Source organism: Falco punctatus (genome assembly GCF_963210335.1).
Source record: "Falco punctatus genome assembly, chromosome: 10".
NCBI lineage: Eukaryota > Metazoa > Chordata > Aves > Falconiformes > Falconidae > Falco > Falco punctatus.
Genome location: NC_137590.1, coordinates 13,819,045 through 13,841,866, shown reverse-complemented (window position 1 = coordinate 13,841,866; position 22,822 = coordinate 13,819,045). Strand labels below are relative to the sequence as shown.

Below are 22,822 nucleotides of genomic sequence, written 5' to 3'. Positions count from 1 at the left end.
TGGGGGCTGCGGGAGCCAGGGGGGCGCCCCGGGGCTCGGGGCCGGGCCGGGCCGGGCCTGGCCTGGCTGGGGCAGTTCCCGTGGCGCTGGGGGGGACCCGAGCGCGGCAGGGTCCCCGAACCGCTTGTCCCTGGGGCCACAGCATCGTGTTTGTCACCCTGACATCGATGCCTGTCAATAACAGCACCCAGCGTGTTGGGGAGATGCGGGACCCACCAGCTTTCCCCATTATGTCAGGTGTGAAAAACCCCATTTTGTTGGGCAAGGAAGAGAATGTATTGTCCCTTCATCGATAGGGTGGTTTGGTTTTTTTACCTTGTGAGGTATAATTAGATACAAAGGCATGAAGTGGGCCTTGTGTTGCTCAGGTGATCAAGTTTGCCTATTGCTCACTCCTCACTCGAAATGTTAATCCTTTCTGCAGCATTAAACTTAGTCCAATAGCAAATAAAAATCATTTGCAAAGAATGACTGTTCTGGATGAATAATAACGCAGTAGGAGCAAACACTTGCAAGCAAAGAGGGATTACCTTAATGAAAATTCTCCAAAGAACAAAAAGCAGGAAGGGAAAGATGCAATTTTCAAAAATGGTAAACTTTCGGCACCTTTCTTGTCCAAAGAATTAACTTGACCCGTATCATTCTTGGAGGCCTGATGTAATGCTTACACCCAAAACAGAATAATGTAGCATTAAGTAAACATCTGAGAGGAATTAAAGGCAAAACCTCACGTGTGAAGCCTTGGGAAGTTTGGTGGTGTGGATCCTGGCTACAAATCCTCATTTCCAGCTGGGTTCAGGCTAGCCTCTGTAAAATGGAAAGGAGTCTCTCGCTCCAGTCTGGTTTAGAGGCTGTTGAAATTTTTCCAGCAATAACTGTTTCTTGCAGTGACAGAGGTCGTGCTGGAATGACTTTTCTGCATCAAGACTACAGGAATCTCCAGGAATATTTCTTCTGGCTACTGTCACCTCTGTACCTTTGTCACGGTTGTGCTGCACCTGCCTTTACACAGCTCAGGCTTCATGCCATTTTCTTCATTTTGAGGCAAAATTATCTATCAACAAGATTTTGCTGATCTCAGGTACAAGTCTGTGTGCTTTTCCAGTTAAGTCCAGCCCTAAATCCAATATGGATCACAGACCTGTTTAATCTTCCAATATTTATTTGATCTATGCTGCTACCCAAGTCTTAAGCTGCTACCCAAAGAGAGGGTTATGGTTTCCTGTGATGACTGCACAGCGGGGGTAGATCAGTTCCTCAACAACTAAATTCCTGTTTTCATACACATGTTTCTAGGCACAGAAAAATGAAGGAAGGAAGAAAAGCAAATAAATTACAGAGTATAAAAATTGTTCCCCCGTAGAACAGTTTTCAAAGTTTTGCAGGAATAATTTTTTTATTATTATTTTTAAGTCTGTGTGTAACACTGAGTTTCAGCACTCTCATCTGTCATATTATGCTTCTACTTAAAGACTATCATCAAGAGGGAATAACCGTGTCAACTCAGATAGCAATTTTTATGTCGTGAAGTTCTGATGACTAAAAAAAGTAGCACGTGAAACAGAATGTGAAAAAACATATGGCTACCTCTGAAAGTACAAAAGCTTATGAAAATAATTTAATTTGGTAGAATAATGTTAATTCAACAGGAAGAATATATGCATAAACTGGCTGCTATTTTGTTTCAATCACAAATAATTACATTTCCCTATGTCTAAATGTCCTTGTCTTTTTCAATGCCTCTAGGAAACATCCAGGAGCCTGTAATAATGCTGCAGACAGCCTCTACCTGGATTCAGACCAGAGTTAGGTTTTTCTCTCTTTACGTTTTAGAGGTTATTTTTTCCCCTCACTGAACAGATTTTTCAGAGTCTGAAAAAAATATCCTCCTCTCGTTCAAGTTTAAATCTTACTTTTGGTTTTAAGCAGATACTAGTCATGTAAGACATGCACAATTTAATTCCTCTCTTTTTCTTCTTGCTTTCAGCCTTAGAAACCTGGCTGCCTGTTATATCAAGTAAGGATGCCCAGCCCTTTGCTGGATCAGGTCATGTCCCCCTGGAGAGACAATCTGATATTTTGTAAGAGATTGCAACAACTGAGAAATATGCCTAGCATTTGGCATTCTCTCTAGAAGCGGTGGATTTCTGGGATAAGCAATATGGCTACAGTTATTTCTGTCATTATTTTAGAACACCATGTTTTAGTGCCCGTAACAAAGTAGAAACTTCATTCTGAATCCTGGATAATTTTTGGTACGCCATGTGAACGTTTGTAAAAGAATATCATCTGCATACTTTTGCATTAAAACCAGACACTTAACCTTTGCAGGTGGTGGTGGTGGTGGTGGTGGGGCTTAGTACATCTTTGATATAAAATCTAACAGAATTTTTCTTACATAGGTGAATGAAACCTCCTGAGATCCCTGGAGAGCATTACCAGCTTTGTTCTGCAGAAATTAAGAAAGAGAAGTGCTGCCGTTTGCTTGAGACCACAGACCCAGATCCCTGCTAAAGCTGATGGGTGGGCTCAGCAGTCACTGCTACCTGATGCTGAATGTGTGTTGCTAGCCATAGCTGGGTTTAATTTTTGACAACCTGGGTAATTAGCTACAGTATTATGCCATTTTCATGGCATACATAGTTTTTACATGCAGGAGTACGGTACCTTTGGGACCTAGTCCTGCACCAAATTACTCTCAGGTCCATAAATCCTCTGACAAGATAAGTAATCTCAGTGCCTTGGCGTATTTCAGTATTTCCAAATATAGTATCGTTTCTGACTGGTGAAGACCTCCTGAAAAGAGGAGTTCTGATCTGATTTGTAAGCTTTAGCTGTACTTTCAAAATTTGGGTTTTTTTTCAGTGTGTAGTCTGCGGGAAGTTTTGTTTTAAGAGCTGCATGGGGAATTGTCCAAAAGTTGGAGCTTGATCATTTTGCATATCTTTTAATACACCAATGAAGATAATTTGAAATAGATGTGCTTTGCTCCCCATTAAACCTGTCAACAAGGAAGAATCAAAAAGATAAACCTATTTGTTGGAGTCTTATCACACAGCCCTTTAGAGCAGCATTGACTCTTCCAATGGTGGGCAAGGAGATACGTCCCGGCTTTGTTCCAGTTACCTCAATTCTTAGCAAAAAGGTGTGTTTGATTATTTTAAACAAGGACATTGAGTGGGGAGTTCACTCTCAGGCCTGCTTGGTTTCTTACAGGGGTAAAATATGAAATGTAATTCAAAATAAGAGGGGGGGAGTGAAGCAACAAGGAAGAGGGAAGCAGCTGTCAGATAGAGGATACATTCTGTTTGCTGAGACATATGTTCTTGAACTGAACTTTTCCCTTGTGATTGGTTGTGCTCATTCTCCCAGCAGAGAGAGGCTACATACTAGATGGGCATCAGATGGCAAGCCTTAGAAAAATAGATTGAAAACAGTGCAAATAACCATCTCTAAGCACGCACAGAGGTATTCATTACTGCTGCTGTTATGCTTTAGAATATCCCAGTGCAGTGCGGGGACTGGAGAAGGAAAAGCCATCTTACTGGTTTTTCAGTTTAATAAATTCAACATATCCCAGGCTTACAGAGGAGTGTAAAGAAGAACCGGTGGATTTAGAATGAACCAGTTCAAGGTGAGCACAAGAACCAGTTCATGAATCCCTGGCTATGCCAAACCAACATGGGAAGACAATACCATGTTTTACTGAAGGTTATTTTTATTGATAGTGCCTAAAGTGCCTGCTAAACTAAAGCCACGCCAGCCCAGCTAGTGGGCATAAATCTAGAAGGGATTCCTTTCCCCAACAGTTTCAGTGTTGTGATCAGGATTGTTCAGGTCCTCATTTTCTTCTCTGGGGCATTTTTTTAAATGCATTTTTCAGGACAAAAATACTACTTCTAAAAATAAATAAGAGCCAGCATAAAGAGAAAGGATCTTCAGAAGGAAAGCAAGACAAACACTAAACCTGATGAGCTGACATTAAAATGACAACCCTGCTCAGCCTGGCGCTGTGGCGGAGGGTGGCAGCAGATTTTCATAAAGCACGTGTGCTCCTTCAAGCACATACAAACCTTGACAGAACTGTTTGTTTGGGAGGTTCTGTTAGGGCCCTTTTCTTGCATTTCAGCTTTGAGTGTGTTAGGGTACTCACAAGTACCCTTCAGCAGCATTATCATACTTTAGGCTACAGCACCTGGGTGATGTTTAAATTGCTTCCTTGGGCAGACCCTCTGCGCTGGCAGACACTGGGGTGTTGGGAACAAACTGCAGCTGCAGTCGGCCAGGCACTGCTGGTGTTACAGAAAGCTGTGGAAACATCAGGGTAGTTTGGAGTTTGGCTTGCAGGGATGATAAGTCAGTAGCATCATCCAGGCCTAAGCCAAGTAACTTGTCAAAGAACATCTGAACTTGTCTGATTTATAGAAATATGTCTCTAGATTCAGCATGTTTCTGAAACAAGAGAGTCTGTAGAGTGCTAGTAACAATATCTTTTTTCCTCTTTAGTCATGGAAAACAGGCCTGTCCTGTCTCCTGTTTTGTTTTACAAACACTTCTGTTTTGATTCTAAAATGGCAAGCCTGCATTTGATTTACGGAACCAAACCAGAGCCGTATAATTCTGGGTTTATCCTCATGTGCAAAGAACATAATTACTTGCAGTAAGGAATGCTTGATAAAGCAACATTATTGATGGAGCTTTATCTGTTGAGCTGAATTCATCACTTTCACACACTTCACACACCTTCACTGGGTGTGAAGTCCACCACATGGAGAAGAAACTGGATTCTCAGAAATCATCAATATATTTGCAGTGGCTCTATTGGTAGGAGGTGCTCTTAAGATGGGTCAGAGTTTGCCTTCAGCCAGACAGATGCTGCTGTCCTGGACCAGGAGCGACTTCGTCCGGTGTTGCCTAAAGTCTCTGAGTCTTGTCCTTCACCATTTTCAATCAATATACCACTATCTTTAATAATCCTAAAACAAACTGACTGAAAAAAAAAGAATAGTAGTCATGCTTAATTGTTAATTAAAGGAGAATAAATCAATTTATTTTGGTGAAGTTGGAATTGCATATAGAGTTGTCCTGGTTTCACTGGGATAGAGTTAATTTTCTTTTCAGTAGCTACTACAACACTGTGCTTTGTATTTGGTGTGAGAGTAATGATAACACACGGATGTTCTTAGTTGTTGCTGGGTAATGTTTGTACTAAGTCAAGGAATTTTCAGTTTTTCAGGTCCTGCCAGCGAGAGAGCTGGAGGGCACAAGAAATTGGGAGGGGGCACAGCCAGAACAGCTGACTTGGACTATCCAAAGGGACATTCCATACCATGGGACGTCATGCTCAGTATATAAACTGGGGGAGTTGGCTGGGGCGGGCTGATCGCTGCGGAGGATCTGGCTGGGCATCAGTCAGCGGATGGTGAGCAGTTATACTGTGCATCACTTGGGTTTTTTTTCCCTTCTCTTTGGATTTTATTCCTGTCCTCTTCCCTCTCCTTTTCATCATCATCATAATCAATTATTATTATCATAATTTTATTTCCATTATCAAATTGTTCTTCTCTCAGCCCATGAGTTCTACCTTTTTTTCCCAATCCTCCTCTCCATCCCTCTGTGGGGAGGGGGAGTGAGCGAGCAGCTACATGGTACTTAATTGCTGGCTGGGGTTAAACTACAAGGGTGTATTCTTATTTCTGTTTATGTGGCACTTCAGGAGACACCTGTAAGAGGAGACAGGAGACAGCTGGTTACTCTATTTCAGGCCCGTGACTCTTACTTTTTTTGTTGTAATTTACAGCACATATTTCAAAGCCAGTTATTCCTTCTAAAACAGCACAAAAATACCGAAGTAATTATATCAGTAATTTACAGTATTTGGATTAGATCTGAAGCATGGAAGTGTTTCTGTCTTCATAGCCAACGATATGTCAGTTTTCACCATGTGCATGCCTAGGGTGTCTCGGGAGGGAAAGAAACCCCACCAATAAATAAACAGGTTTAAAGAAAGGCTGCAGACAACACTGTCATGACTGACATCGCTATATAAAAATATAAATACATATATATATTTAAAAAAAATCTATTCCTGTAAAAAACGAACAGATACAACTAACAATATGACCAAGTTAATACCTGCCATTTTTTTGTTATGGGCTGACACACTTAGCCACTTTTTTGTTTTCTGATTCAGTAGGCAGAACTTCATTTCAGTGCATTGCTGCTTGTATACCATAACCCAGTGATTTTATAAACCGTACAGGGATGATATAAAAATCAGTGATGTCAATGAGCTATTGCTTAAGGACTTTGGCAAATTATGTTACCTTATGAAAGACTTAATTGCATAAACCTGCCTGCTGGATCAGCAGTTCTCTACTGCACTCCAAAATTCTCATTACCACCTTCTGCCCTGTTTCCTCCTAGGAGCACCACATAATTAAACTCTGTCATTGGGGGAATTTATAGTGGATTGCTACAGGTTGACTTGGCCAGTGTGCTCTACTACTTCGCTAACACCACTGTCAACCTTTAAATTACTGGTCCCGCTTTATCCCTTATTTATGTCACTCAGTAGCCTCTATCCCAAAATTGCTATTTCAAGCTAGCAGAAGTGAGCATTCACTCCAAACTCCACCTCAGATTCCTACCGGAATGCATTTTTTGCTGGGTTGGGTCTGTAAGCGATTTTACATATATATCATAATTCCCATCTGAACACATATGTTAGAGTATTCTGAAGCCAGCTGTGATATACAGACCTCTGTTTAGGATAACCTCATTTTTTTCTGGAATGGAAGTAACTGAAAACTTGCACATTTAAATAGATTTTCTCTCTGCATTTTTGAACTAATCTTCCGCCCTTTGCATAATGGATAGCAGCCTTAACACTTCCCATTTCTTCAACTGCATCAGTTGCTTAGAGTAAGGATTTCATTTTCACATGAATCCTATGGCAGGGCAACCTGAAGGACCTAAATTCAATGAAAATTACATAAAATTGAAAGAGAGCAGATGCCATTGTAAGTGATGGCAGGGCAGTGCTATTACTGTCATCTGCTTTGCATAATCATGTTAGTGACAAAGCCCCTCAGCACATTTCACAGCTTTTCCCAGCAAGCTGTGACTGTAAGCTTTTTGGAAAGAGTCAGAGTTTCTCCTCCTATTCAGAATTTCTCAATTGCCTCAGCCATTCATGCTGGTTTTATGCTCCTTGAGACAATTATCACAGGTAAAGTATCAAATTTAAGTAATTTTCTGAATGGTAGGAAGCTCTCAATTTCCTTCATAATAGGTAACATCAACATTTAACTATGTGAGAAAGTTTTAAAGGAAATATCTATTTGATTTTATCATGTGTGTTGGGGCCATACTTTTAAAAGCTTGCTAACTATTTCTTTATAGATTAAAAGAGGAAGGTAAGGCATGAGACTGATGCTCAGGTGCACGTCATGCTTTGGCTGGCTTTGGATCCCACCTACACATCCTGGTGTTACTGAGTCATCCTCCAGTCCATGTAAGAGTAATCAAGTAGCTCTTGCTCTTATCCCATTCTTAAAACCATCTCTGCTGCTGATGTGAATTACTCACATTTTTCTTACATTCCCATTAGAAAAGAACCTCCACTGTCCAAAGGAAATGCTGATATGGAATGTACCGATATCTGCGGAGCTCTTTCTCCTGGCTTTGGAAGACTTTAGATCATCCCTTAGGAAGCTGTTAGGAGTAGGAGGGTAGAGAAGTAGCACTGGCTACAGATTGTCCTTTTGGCGTTGGAGAAGTAATTGAAGAATATCCTAGGGAATGTCAGAGCTCTGTAATTCCCCAACCACTTCATACCTATCTGTGAATCTGCTGCATGGGCAAAAGAATTCGGGAGGATAAATCTCCTCCTTTTTTCTAATCTTGTTCACTAACTAGTTTTCAGATCTGCCAAGATGTCTTGGTCTGGCTGGATGGGATAGAGGCAGAGCTGACCGTTCACACAGCGCTGGTGCATTTGTTAATGACTAATGTCATCCTGGCCAAGGGACGGTTTGTTAACTCACAGATCTCAAAGCAGGTATCTGTGCACTTTGAATTTTAGGGACTGTATATATGTGAAGGAAAATTTGATGCCTGTAATTTACATTTGCCACACTGGCTATACCTCAGAGCTAACTCCAAGTACTTCAGAACGCAGCTCTCCTCCCAGCTCTCTTTGCTGCTGTGAGATATCAAAGCCTAAAAAAATTAGGAAATTCTTTTTGCAGCAACTTCAGATACACTAATTTTTTAGTCCCTATGTTCACAAGCAGTCCTGAGATAATTGTTCAATCACATATTTCTGACTTGCAAAAGTTTTTCTTTTTTGAATGACTGTTAGAAGCGGATGAAAGTTCATTTGGAATCCATACACATCCATCCATACAATATAGTACAATGTACTTTAAGAAAATAATCAGAATTAAAGAAAAAAAATCTGTTTTGCCTTAACAGTAGGGAATTTGGGGCTCAGGTGAACTATAATGGGTCCTATTAACAACGCAGACCAGAATTCTGAATTGTTCATGCAATGATAATAAATATTTACAAGATTTAGAGGATGGCTTTATTCCCAGTGTTTTATTTCCCCTCCCTGGAAGCTATTACCTGAAGTGCTCTCTACTTTTGGTGATGTTAAACGTAATCACCACAGTTTTTCATTTGAATGACTAAGTCTCCACTAGAAAATATTTACAATTGTGGTAAGTTTAGAAAAGAACTTGCATCTACCAATGTTTTGTTTGATGCTTTTAAAGGAAGGGTCGTGTGACCTTAGAAGAACCACCTGACCTTGGTCAGAGGACAAAATCATCCAGCTCTGTTGAGTGCAAGAACCTTCTACCAAATTTACTTGTCAGCTGAGTTTCTCAGAAATTCCCTTTTATGCTGACCTTTCTCCTGCTGTCATTTCCCCCTTATATCTGGTTCCGCTGCCCTCCCTTTTATTTCTTAACCTGAAGACCAAATGCTCAATAGCCCAAGTGGAGAAAGACCTAAAATGAGAGGTGGAAAAAATAATGTTTGCAGCAAATTTAAAATGCTGGGTCATTCACTGCCTTTGTTAAATGATCCTTTTGAAAGTAGTCTCATAATTACTTTTTTTTTTTTTTTAATGGGAAGGATTTTCATCAATGAAAGTGATAGAAACACAGATTTAAAATTAGCCCTGGGTCTAACATGACTGCTGTCCTTATACAGCCACCAAACTTCCATCCTCAGAGGCGATTTTGATGGTATTCTCATTTCAGAAGTTCTAGTCTTGCACAGGACAACATTTAATCAGCCGTTGCCTTTCTGAGTGATGATCTGTGGTGGCTTTTATGCACAGGCACAGCAAGGAAAGCGGCAGTTCCTCCCCATGTTGTGTATAGCAGTTTCTAAAGCTGTTTTAGTGAGTCTTGCTACTACATTCATTTAATTTCTCTCCATTGAAGGGGAGTCTGATTGATTCCATCAGAATATTTTCGATGATCGGTGGTGGGATGAAACAGGAATCTTTCCACCCTTGGAAAATAGCTTCATCTATAAGGTGTGTAGCTGTTCACGTGCGCACGTGCAGAAGTGTAATTTATCTGCAGTGCAGGTCGGGAAGTTCAGGAGAGCTGATACATTTTCCTCTATGCCTACAGTCTGCTCTGGAAGAGGAACCCAAGAACATTATAAGCTGCATTCACCACTTTGATTTTTTTAAGTTATTCTTCTTGAATCAGCTTAGTCAAATTGTGGAGAAAAAGAATCCCATCTCATTTTCCACTTTCATCTTTTATTGCTGCAATTCATATCTGTAATTACCTTATCTCTGTGCCCTGATGGGATTTTTTTCTAATTTGCTCAAATTCAGAGCAGTTTCTATTTGCTCTCACTATGATCAAGGTGGGCTCATGCAAAACTTTGCTTTTCTAATCAGTTTTATCAGATAGGATTGCTGATTAGCTGTCTTTGTGCTTGTCTTCCAGACCAATTTCTAAAATGAGTTCTGACAATGGCTGTTTGAAGCTCCTGATTCTAACACAGGTAATATTCAGGTTCATAGTAGGAAGTTTGTTGACTAGTGTTTTTTTTCTAGAAAATGAAAGTAACAAACTTACTCGACAGTGAATACACAATGTGTGCTGCTGCCATTACTCTCTAGTGAACAGGAAGTACTTTAAACAACAGGCAATTAAACATGATGATGATGATGATTGCTTGTTTTATGACACTGGACTAAACCTGCTCAGTTCAGTCGCTGGCACTACTGCCTGACAGTGGTGCAGCCAGGAGATGCTGTGTCTGGGTGGCAGCACAATTCCTACCATGTAGCTACGTGTTTTACACAATGCTTTTTTGGTTTATCCTCTGTTTATTCACAACCCGTAGATGTAATTCAAACCCTCAGACTTAGATATTTGCTCTTTTGGGCAGTTTCATGTCTGAGTCTAGCTCCAGGGAAAGGACTGGAATACATCCTTGTGTGTGTGTGTGGGATGGAAACCTCCCGAGTGAACAGCACTGGGAGCAGTTTCATTTCAGTGGATTCACAAAGGGCAGGGGCCGCCCAGCAGGTTTAAATTGCTGCATTTCTCAAACATCTAAGAAGACAAGACAATAAAAAATTGTAAACCCCTGTTAAGGGCTAATATGAATATCTGTGATATGTCCTAATATAAGAAATTTCTTCTGTCACCATACCCTATGTTTTAATTTCCAGTTTGGAACAACAATTGCTACTTACATTGCAAAAAAATAGCCAATCATTGAAGATAATGTAATTTTAAAACTTTGTGACCTATTATAATGAGAGGGCAGCTGAAGAAAAAAGCTTTTCATTATGACCATTAACTGCATTGTGAACCTGAATTTTTTCCCTCAATTTACTGTTCAATTGAGTGTTCTGCCAAGAGATACTATATTAAAATTGTTTTTCTCTTTAGATGGTTAATGAAAGGTTATAATTAAGATAAGTGGGATCAAGCATCAGATCTCAAATTGATGATGTTTGATGAAAGCAGCTGTCTTTTTGCTGCTTTATAAGCTCTGTTGGTGTCAACAACTGGCAACCTGGATGTTCATCAGAACCATCATCAGGTTTTTTGTGCATTTGCATTCAGCCTCAGAATGGAAACTCTGTGTAATCCTCGTGGCTTGACCCAGTGGTTACGTAGACTTCAGAGATCACATAACTTGTGAATTCAGGTCATCCTACGGAATAGGGGCAACCAAAGATTAACGCAGCCTAATTACTTGTCTTCTTGGTACACTCCGACAGTTTCTTCCTTTCAAAATTCAGTGTAGCTTTACAAGTACTTAAATGTAGCTCTGAGTTCATACTGCAAGAGCAGTTTTCTTTTAAGAAGGTCAAGCAGTTAAGCGCAGCCCTGCTCATGATTCTGGGGGGGTGGATACCTGCATTACACCCCCTGAAATTCAGTGCGTGTTAAAGTTCTCACAGCATTTCTTCCCTTTGCTCCCGTGACACCATTTATCTTGTGGTTGAGGACTTCGTGCTACTAAGACCAATTTGGTATCTTTGAATTTACTTGTATTTGTCCCTTCTGTGATATTATTGTGCACAATACAGCAGAGCAGTGGTGGTTTCTAGCCTGAATGCTTTAGTTCTCTAACCTTTCCACAGGTTACGACTCCATCACACCAAGGACCGTGAACTGTTAAATTAATCCAGACTGAAGATTTTTCTTAGTATTCACTGTTACGTCTTCAGTCTCTGTCCACCGTGACTACCTTATATTCAGCAATCAGGATTTTAAGGGATGAGACTGAAACGCAGTAGGTAATCTGGGATACAAACCCAAATGCCTAGTTTACTGGTTTATAATCTGGAATTGTACTCTGGGTTGTATTCCTGCTGGAATAGATTTTAGTCAGGCATTCTGGGTTTGGACTCAAATTTCTCTAACATCTAATCCTCATGCATAAATCTACCTGTTGGAAGAAATACTGACAGAGAGTTAACACTTATATAGCGAGAAGTGCTTGGAGTAAAACTGTTTAAAGCAACAAACAATGTGTTTAAAATGTCTGATCTATAGAAATAAACAGTTTCAAAAGGGAGCTTGGACTGGGATATTACTCTCTGTACAGGATTTTCTTAAACTTCTCATAAAGCAAAAGAGCACCTTTGGCAGAAAAGAAGCAATTTTGTTGGAGGTTTAGAAGTAGCAGAAGTAATGGTGCTGTGTTAGTTCAAGTGACAGGGGTGAACTTGTCCATCAGCCCTGTGATATGTGCAGGGTTACATCTTGAGCAGAAGCTGCAGCAGAGGTGCTAGTGTCAACATTTCTGGTGCTGGTGAAGCGCAGTAAAAATTATGATTACATGCTACGCTTCCCCACTCTCATGAAAACAAGATTTCTGATTTTCTGTGATTTTCTTCTCACCATAAATAAATATCACCATAATACCCCAGGCCTCCAACTCCTGATGTGTAATTTTTCCAATGTAATTAATCCCACACATCCTTAAATCTAAGGCTGTGACTAAGTTTTCCAGAACTTTTTGTCTGAATACTCATGTTTCTCTGAGCTGAGTGTGGAAGGGCACAGCAAGATGAAGAGCAGTAGCCAAGTCACACTGGAGGTGGGCTCCTGCCTGGTTTCTGCAGGAGAACAGGCTGTTCAGGGAACCATTTAGCATAGAAAATTTCCAGCAACCCATTGCACATCAGGCTTCATTGGGACTATCCTATTCAGCTTCTAGTCTGTGTCAACAGCACAGTAAGATCCTTTAGAAAATGCCATTATGGGCTGTAATTGTAAGTAGAAAACATTTGGTTTCACAGCATTTAAGTGGAACTGCCTGTGATTGCTGTTTTACATGCAAACCACTTATTTTTAGTCCCCTTTGTTGTATTTGCAATCATTTGGGAACAGCCCTTAGAGGTTCCTTGGCTTGTGTAGCAGCAGGCTGTCCCATTTGCAGGGCTCCCTGCTCCTCACACCTTGCCCTGGCTGATGGACACAGCTGGGACACTTGTGAATTTGGAGGTGACTGGTGCCCTGCGTGATGTGTGATTGACAGGAGGTGCTGTGTTCCCACCCTTGCTATGCCATACCTGATGAAAAGGGGCATCAGAGCCTCTTGGAACGGGTTTTTCTGAGAGCTGCAAGGGTTTTCCAAATGAACGGCCATCAGAGGTGACAAACCTGCTTGGTTTTAGGACTTCTTTTAGGAGCAGGTCTGCTGGGCAGAGCTGGGTCTGGATTCTGTGTCATTACAAATTATCCCACAGTGATGGATTGTATCCCTGGTCCTGCTGGACTGTTGCTGGTAGAAGCCTGTTCTGAAGCACCTTCTCCAGTTTTTACTACAAACAAGCTGTAGAGAGCAAAGCCTCCTTACAGGATTTTAAACTCATTTGTAATAATTAAAAATTCATAGTAGCAGACTAATAGAGGCGCTTCAAAGGCATCACAGATGAGAACCCCCCAGTCTTTCACAAATTAATTGGTGAAGACTTTCCATCACCGTTTGTGGGCTGTTGGTCAGGCTGTTTGCAAGGAAGGTGTCTGCAGATCAGGTGATTCCTTCCAGCCAGAGGGCATGAGCTATTTTTGCCTACCTTTCTGTAAGCAGGCATGGAGCATCCCTGCTAAGCTGTCAGCCAGAGACACATGGCTTGTTAGGTGGCAAAGCAAAGGGGGAGGGGGAATCTGAGCTTTGAGCCTCCCACCTGAGCGAAAGGGATGGACTTCTCCTGTCCCCCGAATGACTTGGGGGCTTCCCTTCAGAAAATCCTGCTGGTTCTGGTCCTAATGGTGCCTGTGATGGGTGGGAGATGGGGCGCTGAGCAAGAGGAACCCAAACAAAGCTAGGCAGTGGGCAGGGGAATTAAATTCTTGGTCATTTCCTTCTTTTGCAGACATGATTTGTCGATATTTTAAATGCACGGCTCCCTTGAGGCCAGACGGTTTGCAAAGAAACTGAAGGTTATGAGTTAGTTACCTGGCTGGTGCTTCACTGAACAGGCCAGGTGCCTGGAGACAGAAGATAATAGTTGGGAAGACTTTCTGTTTTTCAAAAGAAAATCAAAGTCTGTAAACATGGCAGTAGCCTCCATTATGTCTTTTATCCTTCAGGTTGGGAAGTTTTGCGCAGCAACTCTTTATTAGGTTATTAAAGGCATAGATGTGTAATTTTTGGGGTATGAAAGCTCAGCAAGAACTTTAATTTCAAAAGAAAAAATCCAGGCAAAAATTGCCAGTCACTGCCCCCGTTCTGTTTCTATAGTGAGTTTAATCTTATGTTTCATTACATCTTCACATGGGCTCTTGAATCATTGTATAGAGTACCAGAATAAGAATTTAATCACACTGCCAATTAATTTGCAAAGAAACTTACTGAAAAATGCTACATGCAAGAAGTTTTGGAAATGTAATATAGAAGCTCACCAGGTGTCCATTTTTGAAATCTGAAGGACTCTAATGTAATCTGATAAATTGATTCTGTAATGAAGTTGCCATGCTGCATTTCAAGGCCTTCAGCTCTGGAGAAAGCTGTCGTCTGTTGTGCCATTAGACCACTGAGGTAGGATTATTTGCTGAACTGAATGAAACAGACCAAAGAGCTCTAGTCAAATGCTCTGGCAGGAACTAGAAAATTGGGTGTTAGGCTACACATATAGTATCTATAGCTCTGCTTCCCCCCCAGCAGCGTGGTGACTCACCACATCTGCCTCACGCACGGGACACAGGGCTGCCTGAGCGGGTTTAATGCTGCCTGTCAGTTATTGCTGTTTGTCCTCGTCCTAACAGTGCTCGAGTACCTTACTGGGTCCTACTGGGGTTCTGCTCTGGGTTACCAGCAGCTTTTTCCCACCCCTGTATCACAACCCTGGAAATACCCTCTGCTAGGGATGAGATTCATCTTGCCCTGAGTCCCTGCAAATACAATCATCTTTAGGAAACCACATGTCTATTCAATAAATCCCTTTTAATCCAGAAATAGTACATGAAAAACAAATAGTAACATCTGAATTTTTTTTTTTTAAAAAAGCCATCAAAGCTGAGGTTTTACCCCAATGTGCAAGAAATACAAAGAAATAACTGAAGTTTACATTCACTCCCAGTTTTTATGTGGGAAGTGTTCGGATACTATGGTGAATATAAAATAGGGTGATATAAAACAGTTGCAGAATACCAGAGAGTTTAAAAAAAAAGGTGTGCAAAGCCAGCACAAAGATGCATGACTTCTGAGGAAACCGAGTCACGGTTTATCTAGATAATGCTGCAGAAGGATCTTGTATAAAATCCAGTCACCAGGAACTGAGAGTCCCAGCAAAACTTTCCTTTCTCTTCAGAAAACACCTTTGAGCAGATCACGATCTTTACTACTGTGAGCATCCACAGTTAATTTTTGCAAGGATGATCACCCAGGAGGAAGAGGACTGGAAAAATGCTTTAGTTTCCTGTTCAGCTGCAGCAGCTCATCAGGATAGGCAGATGAAAAATTCTGTGTTTCTCGGCAGGCAATAAGCCTTTGCCTTTGCCTTTTGTCCTGCTGAAATAGCTGCTAAATGTATTTTTAAGTAGGAAGTTGTGTGAGACCAGAACTGAGATGTACCTGAGTGAGGAGAAGCTCATGCCACAGAACTGAAGCTGCTTTTCAACAGAAAACTCAGGAACCCCATATTTTTGCCCAAGGAATGAAATAACTCCTAGAAAAGCTGTCTTACAGCCATGGTAAAACCAAATATTTGTATTAGGGCAGAAACTCAGCTGGATGGATAGGAAAATGCAGATAATAAGGCAGATGAGGTTCAAGCCTCCCAGACCCAAGGGCATTGCCCTACTTGCAGTATTCAGGGCTTTTTTCAATTTCTTCCAAAGCATCCAGCGCTGCCACTGTCGGAGAAGGCCAGTGGAGTAAATGGACTTTGGGGATGATCCGACCTGGCAATTTCCACCTTTCTGAGAGATGCAATTACAGTGCTCAGGTGTCAGGGAAAGGAGTTGTGTTGCTCTATCTATGTCTTTAAAATGTCTGGACACTTGGCAGGGTTTCCTGCATCCAGAAGGCCAGACAGGGGTGGGTACCACACATGACCAACAAAACGGCGGATGATGGGTGGAGTAAGCTCCATGGAAACCCGTCATCTTTGGAAAAAGCGTACAGCTGCATCCTCTGTGTCACTGTCATCTCCAGCTTTTGAGGCTTTAGACTATGTCCCTCTGCTTCCCCTTCCTCTGCAGGAGACAGAAAAGCTGCTTCTTCTGCATTTATTGCTCACTGTGCCAAGATCCTAAAGCGTCTGGCGTGCTAAAAACACTTAATAGCGCAAAGCGGAGCCGGCTGCTTCCCATTCTTTCAACGTGCTGACAGCTCACTTCTGAAAGTTTGAACTGCAGAGAGGAAGCAATTTGTCTGCAATTTCTGATTATTATTTTTATTATTCAGCCTTAAAGCGAGGTTCACATTAACAAGTGGTTTAGATTTAGCAGCTCAGGAAGAAACAGGTATTTTCTGTGAACTTATAAAAGCATCTCTGTCTTTTGTTGGGTTGTTATCCTTGCTCAGCTGACCCCACTTCGATGGCTGGTCCCAGGGGACAGGGTGGCAGTACGATGGCAATCTGCTGGCGTTCCTTGCCGGAGGGTCAGTAACGAGTTCACAGTTGGTGGAGGTAACAGTGGGCAAATTGCAAACAGCACGTGACAGGGCAGAGAGAAATTGCAGGCAGAGGCTCCCAGGTCCCCTCTGTTGAATCTGAGACACCCAAGATGCTGCTTGGTGGCTGGTGGGCAGCATCCTCTCCTTCTCGGAAGCGGCATCTCCCTGCTTTTACCTGAGATTCCAGCAACACATTTACATTTGAATTTGTGAAGAACATGCTGGTGGGTATAGTGCCCTAGAAAGTGGCCGGTATGCACGGTGCTGCCGGCATGGGGGAGTGTCAGTGTGAGACAAGGACGAGTTTAAATCAGAGGAACTTTTTTCAGATGGGTGCCTGCCCATTCTGCTGTGGTGATGCAGGTTGAAACACCTGCCCCTCTTTCTTCCCAGAGCCCCTCCTGGGGAACCATAAAGGTGCATTATTTTACAATTCACTGGGAAAGGTTTGGAGATGAGTGTGGAAGGCTTAAGCGCAGGGAGCATGGGTCCAGGGAGGGTGGGTACTCTGGGTATGGTCTTCAGTGAAGTGTCTCGTCCTGCCCAGTCTGGGGTGAGCCGTGGCCTGGTCAGAGACGACCACGTAGATAAACTCTTTGTTGCCTTGTTATTCAGACCTGGAACTCTTATTGACTGCAGAACATTTGAAGAGCAGGTCTCCAAGAGTGGCTGGATTGGTGCTGTAGCATCGTTTGGGGTGTGCAGAGGGAGGCTGCTATTCCAGAGCACTTCCCGCAGCAGCTGCTGCAGGCTGGAGTACAGAAAGATGGATTCTTTTGGGTGCTTTGAGCCACCTTCCCCATCTGCTCCCACCCACCTTCCCACACAGTTGTCAAGCGGCTAGTTTGTACAGAGAGAAGATTTTGTTCCTGCAGTTCAATTTATCAAGTCAGGAAGAGATTGTTTGCACTTTTTTTTATTTTTTTTTTTTTTAAACCAGGCATATTTCAAGTGTAATTTTCAGGGAGACAGCCCAGGGAATGGCATCTGCACAATGAATGGAGGATGTTCAGATGACTGGGAGCTGTTTTGAGGGTTTTGTTTCTAATCAGAGCCTACGAGCCATCTGACTATTGGGTACAAATTTGAGGGCTACAAAGTTTTTTGCAAACTGATTCATGCTCCTATCCATCTGTGAAAAGACCCGTCTTTGCTTTTTTTTTTTTAGCTATTATTTAATGCAATTTGCAGCCTAGGAATGATCTGCCCCTCACTTTGCTATGTGTCCTAGCACGGCGCTATGTGCCCTGGCAGGGGACAGTCCACGTGCAGCAGAACTCAGAGCAGCGCTGAGCTGTGTGTGTTGATGTGTGGCTGATGCTTGCCCAGCTGGAGTGGCAGTCATGAGAGGGGACTGAGGTGCTTGGGAGGGTAAGTGTGGTTGCTGCCCCATCCTTTGAGAGCTCAGGTTAAGGTAAAATGAGAGCTCAGGTTGAGAGACTATAACCTGGCACACCTCTGTGTGATACAGTAAAGGCTGAACAGCCCGTATGGGGGGTGACCCCTGGCAACAAACCTTTCTCATGGCAAGAGCCTGTAAAGTGCCAGGATCAGCAAACTCAATGGCTAAAGCCATGACTTCCAACTGGGGCCATGGATTTGTGCGTGGGGCTGGGGACTGTGCTAGTGGCTGGAGCTGAATTGTGGCGTGAGCTGAGCTGTCAGTGCAGTCCTTTCCCAGCTCCTTTCTCAGGGGCTGGAGCCTCTTCTCTGTGTTTCAGACTACCATAAACTACAGATTTTGTAGATTTCTTTTCCTGGGGAGACAAGAGAGCCTCATTTAGCTCAGTGTCTGATCCCTGGGCTTGTGAGAGACTTTTATATTGTGTGACAAAGGTGATCAATACGATGTTCTTTCCACCTACTGCATTTCTGTTTCCCCTGCCTCTGCTCTAGTGCCATTGATATTTGGGGCAGATTTTGTAGACATCTGAAAATACCCTCTTCCCCATATATTTTTCATCCTTCTGCTTTCACTAACCCCACAAAATACTCTGATGTTTCTGCTTTCTCTTTTGCCATTAACAACTATGTTTTGTGACAAGAACTATAGTTGCAGTCAGCATGGAAAATTTGCTGTTATTTTAAATAACCATCTGCTCTCCCCACAGTCTGCTACCTCATCCTTAATTTCTTTATTTTTTGGATGTTTATTTTGATTAGCCTTGTCACATGGTGCTATAAGGAAATCTTGCTTCACTTCACACGCTACTGCCATGTTGATACAGAAAACTGGCTTACAACCAAAAAGATGTTATTTTTTTCCATCTCTCCCCCCCCTTCCCTTTTTTCCAGAAAAAGTTTTATGTAACGAAGTGTTGTGTAAGGAGGAGAACAGCAGGGAGTGCATCAGGACTCATGGATTTTCTTTTCATCTCTGTCACAAATCCACTATGACACATTGGGCAAGTCAGTACAGTCCAAATCTTCTTATTGGGATCAATGCGATAGCTGCTGAAGTCGCTTAAGCAGATCCATAGTCATACCTGTGTAATGAAGATTAAACTCTAACCTAGAACAAAAAGAAACTCTTGGAAGGACCATCTGTATCAGGGAAGAGCTGATGCACTAAAGTAGGTCGCCTTTGTTTATTTATATTAGAATTACTGGTACACGGATTCTGAATTTCAGACTAACATTGATATTTGTATGCCAGGCTTGCGTGTTTAATGTTTATAATGTATATGCTATTGCTCCAGGTGAGTATCTGGCTGGTGTGCGCAAGGTTGTGGTAACTAAATGGTCACAGTTCTGGGTGGGGAATTTGTGCATGTGATGGAGATGTGACATACCATAAGAAATCTTGCTTTGAAGAGCAAAAAATCACCAAGAAATTGGTACTCATTTTGCAAATGCAAGTTTAACTAGTCCAGGTTGAACAGAGAAATGTGATTTCCCTTCCTGTGAGCAACATTTTCAGAGGAAATATGGTCCCGCTGAGTGCTTAGCATACATTACAATGCTTGCATATCCATGACAACACCCTGAAGTGTGGTGGTATCGAAACTACTGCTGTGCTGCATTTCAGTGATGCTGTGCTTTCCTTAGGGCTTACCTTAATGCTGGCTCTGGGCACACAGAGCAAACTCTGGCTGTGCTGGTGGAGAGGCAGGGAGGTGAGGCTGGCATCAGGCCCCTGTGAACAATTAGCTTAATGAGTCTTTGGAGAGTGTTAGTGCAGAACCTGCGTTTGTTTATTCTCCTCTCTTTTATCTGTATAAACTGGGAGGAATTTGGTAAAAATGAAAGGAGAAGAAGGTCTTTTGGTTCTGTCAGGGACTTCAGGAGTTCACGTAAGGTGTAATTTTTGTGTTACAAAACACAAGGGATTCCTCCAGAAGCCTTAAAAACACATCTTCGGCTGTTCTAACAGCACACCCGGCTTTCAGTGGTGTATGTCAAGAGCAACTCTTCTGAAATCAAAACAGTTCTTGTGTTTCTTCCTGCATTAGTGATGCACTGATCTCATTACATAGTAGTTCTTAGATAAATTTGAATATGTTTATCTTGCCTATTCTGGGGCCAGGTTAACTCATAGTACTATACAATTTCTGCAAACTGAATACCAGCACGGGTAGTTTGTGAGTCTATTTCATGTGCTTTTGAGCCCAAAATTGTTATGTTACCAATGAAAACCATAGCAGGAGTGTCCTCAGGATGGATTTTCCTTTATCTTTCCCTTTGCTTCTCCTAAACTCCATTCTGTATTGGCTTCTGCCAGTATTTATTCTACCTGCTCACCCCATTAGGTTTTTCTGAAAGAAAAAAACCTCAAACCCAACCAACAAACCAAGCAAACAGCAAACCTCAAAAAAAAAAAAAAAAAAAAAGCCAAACCAGAAATAAAAAGCCCAAACTAGAACCCCCCCCCCCCAAACTAGAGCTGCTGCAGTGATGCGCTAACACTTACTGGTATCGGCCTGCAGAAAGGAAAATCTTCATTCCTCTTGACAGCTAAATAAGCGATACATATGTTATCTACACAGCGCAGCCATGGATTCAACACAAGAAATGTCCTTTTCCATACCATAGCCCTTTCTCTAGGCTGCCATTGAGTCCCCTTGAGTCCCTCTGGGAATTCTTTGGGTTTAGCTGGTGAATTAACACCATGGAAGACTAGAAAGTGCATTATTTCTTACAGCAAAAGGATAAACACTGCTGCTGCTCATGTTACTCGGTGAAAAGCGGTGATGGAGGATCAAAGGAGGTTCCCCTGTCTGAGACAAGTAAAAGCCACATAAATCTTGTTGATTGGAGGCACAGAGAGGGAAGCTGAAAGCACTGGTCCACAAAGGGTGGATTGAGAGATGTCCTGGGGAAAGCTGCTCTATTCTGATCACTGTTAACCTGAGACAATACCAAACAATTCTCAAACAACCGAAGAGAAACTTTCCAAAATCTTTCAGTGTTTTTTTTTGTTTATGTTTTTTTGGTTTTTTTTTTTTTTTGTTGTTGTTGTTTTTTGGGGGCTGGGGGTTTGTGGTTTTTTGTTTGTTTGGGGTTTGGGTTTTTTTTTTGGGGGGGGAAGGGTAAGTGGCAAAGAAAATGTATATTAATTGGAAAAATGAAAATGTCAAAAGTACTAATTCTGTTTTGCCCCAGCTACACTTAAAATGATCTTTTGCCTTATCCTGTGACTGAAAACACATGTATTTTTGTTCGGGGTCCAGGTATTTTTCTTCTTCATATGGCTGTGATACTAGCCAGAAAATCCAGTAAGAATCCCTTTGCATCAGGCATTTGTAGATAGGTCTAACAAAAACATCCTTATGTTTTTGTTTAAAAAAAAAAAAGTGCTTATGGTCTATAACTACTGAAAGAAAAAGGGCAGATAAAGCCAGGTATTATAGCAAGCCACGGCTGCCCTATTAGACTTGAAATCCTTAAGCATCCCAAAGAAAGAAAGGCTGACTTTCAGTGGATCAGTGGATCAGAGATGTTTCACATCTTCCAGCTTCTAACTCATTTTAGGGACTTTTATGTAAGCAAGGTCTGAGTTTGTCCCCCAAATGGTCAGTTTTGGTTTTATTTGATTTCATAGAATAGAAATTGTTCCTGAAGAAAATAACATCTGACAAACCTCTTAGCAGAAGGTACCCTGGCGAGGGGCATGGACTTTGATGGTGTTCTTACAGGGGAATGGCTGCAGTATGACCACAGCCCTAAGTAGACATCAGGGAAGACACACAAGAAGGAGTCGTTATGAATATTGTAATCTTTGGAGAAGACTTCAGACAAAAAAAACCCCAAACCTTAATAATACTAGAGAATCCAGCCGTGAAACACCAATTTGTAGGCTACCAGGCTTCACTGCTCACAGGCAAGGCTTGTGAATATCCTGGGAGCATCCATGTCTCTTCTCCCCAGCTGTTAACCCACGCCTTGTCCTGGAAGTGCTTTGATTTTGCAGGTGAGCTCCTCAGGGCAGAGACGTTAGATGGTGGAAGCAGAAAGCAGGCAGAGTTACACAAATTTTCTAAGTGCAGGCTTCCCAGCTGACCTTGGAAGGCAAACAGTGCCCTTCTGCTTCTTTATAGACTGCTATAAAATCCACCGTGCAATATTGCTTGCTGTGAAAATCTGTAATTATGAAGCAGGTATTTTACTGAACATGGGAACACCGCACAGCTTTGTCACCTGCATCTTTCTGGCTGTGATTATTCTGCCTGATGAACAGCAGAAGAAACTTTCCTTTTCTCCCTGCTCCTCCAGGACCTGCCACAGGGCTCTGTACCCTGGGATCATCCCCCGGGGTTGTAATCCACAGCTCTGGTTTCCAGCCTTTTCCCAGAACTGGCATCTTTCAGGCTTGGGATGGCTGAACAAAGCCATGTTACAGACCTCTGGCATCACTCCCAAGTCAGCCAAGGGGAAGGCTGGTAAATGATATACATTAACCGCTTTAGCTCCTTTGGTTAGTGCTGGGCACATGTCCCTGAACCTCCTACCCCAGGAAGCAGAGCACAGGGACCATCAATGAAAGCAAAGCCACTCGCAAAGTGGTGTTGGCAAATCCCAAAGGCAATGCATGACAACTACAGGAGTGCTACAACAAGTTGCAAAGGTTGGGGCAATGCTATTTATTTCAGTGCTTCATCTCCTTTCCTATCCTGAGACAGTGCCTAGCAGCCAGGGTTCATCTCCAGAACAGGAATATATTAAGCACAGCTTCCAGAACTCGTGGATTTAGTTA

At 42.2% G+C, this 22,822-nt stretch overlaps 1 long non-coding RNA gene across 4 annotated transcripts; it reads left to right on the top strand.

Annotated features, from left to right (window-relative positions):
* Positions 1-8: 8 nt before the first annotated feature.
* LOC308070168 lies at positions 9-20,491 on the top strand. 4 transcript variants are annotated; one of them, XR_013930643.1, is made up of 3 exons: positions 9-5,422; positions 7,405-7,516; positions 7,613-20,491. It is a non-coding gene; the product is annotated as an uncharacterized lncRNA (long non-coding RNA). The 4 variants fall into 4 exon arrangements; XR_013930644.1 differs by having other exon boundaries at positions 7,405-20,491; XR_013930645.1 differs by having other exon boundaries at positions 9-7,516; positions 9,981-20,491.
* Positions 20,492-22,822: the final 2,331 nt, after the last annotated feature.